Source organism: Cynoglossus semilaevis, chromosome 19 (genome assembly GCF_000523025.1).
Source record: "Cynoglossus semilaevis isolate Cse_v1.0 chromosome 19, Cse_v1.0, whole genome shotgun sequence".
NCBI lineage: Eukaryota > Metazoa > Chordata > Actinopteri > Pleuronectiformes > Cynoglossidae > Cynoglossus > Cynoglossus semilaevis.
Genome location: NC_024325.1, coordinates 17,225,800 through 17,226,841, shown reverse-complemented (window position 1 = coordinate 17,226,841; position 1,042 = coordinate 17,225,800). Strand labels below are relative to the sequence as shown.

Sequence of the window (1,042 nt, the reverse complement as noted above, 5' to 3'; positions counted from 1 at the left end):
CTGATCTGTCCTCTCCTGATCTGTCCTCTCCTGATCTGTCCTCTCCTGATCTGTCCTCTCCTGATCTGTCCTCTCCTGATCTGTCCTCTCCTGATCTGTCCTCTCCTGATCTGTCCTCTCCTGATCTGTCCTCTCCTGATCTGTCCTCTCCTGATCTGTCCTCTCCTGATCTGTCCTCTCCTGATCTGTCCTCTCCTGATCTGTCCTCTCCTGATCTGTCCTCTCCTGATCTGTCCTCTCCTGATCTGTCCTCTCCTGATCTGTCCTCTCCTGATCTGTCCTCTCCTGATCTGTCCTCTCCTGATCTGTCCTCTCCTGATCTGTCCTCTCCTGATCTGTCCTCTCCTGATCTGTCCTCTCCTGATCTGTCCTCTCCTGATCTGTCCTCTCCTGATCTGTCCTCTCCTGATCCCGTATCAATCTCCTCAGTCATTGATCAGTTATTGATTTTTTTCTCCCCAAATCCCAGTCCAATATTCCTGGTGTTGGTTCATGTTCGTTTTCTTCTCTGTTCCAGTGTTAGGAACTGATGTTCAGTTTTAATGATTGATTGATTTTTCTGGTCAGTAGTAAAAGCTGGGACTAATTAGTGTGTGTGTGTGTGTGTGTGTGTGTGTGTGTTGACTCAGAAACACTCACATCTCACAGGTGGAGCAGTGGTGGCAGCGGTCGGGTTTGATCAACTGACAGGAGTCACAGTAACGAACGGCTGTTTGGACAAAGAGTGGAGACAGTTTCACTGGTTTTAGTCGATGAGTTAGTTTGACAGTTCTAGTTCCTCTAACAGAGAACAGTTCAACACTTACATCATCATCATCATGAAAAAGAGGAAGAGGAGAATTACACAAACACTCTGTGTGTGTTAACATCTGAACCAGAGCAGCTCAGTCTGGAGGACTCAGTCTGGAGGACTCAGTCTGGAGGACTCAGTCTGGAGGACTCAGTCTGGAGGACTCAGTCTGGAGGACTCAGTCTGGAGGACTCAGTCTGGAGGACTCAGTCTGGAGGACTCAGTCTGGAGGACTCAGTCTCTCAGTCTGGA

At 48.7% G+C, this 1,042-nt stretch overlaps 1 pseudogene; it reads right to left on the bottom strand.

Annotated features, from left to right (window-relative positions):
* Window positions 1-1,042, bottom strand: part of LOC103395712 (palmitoyltransferase ZDHHC20-like) — a 6,538-nt pseudogene that overhangs the window by 2,921 nt on the left and 2,575 nt on the right.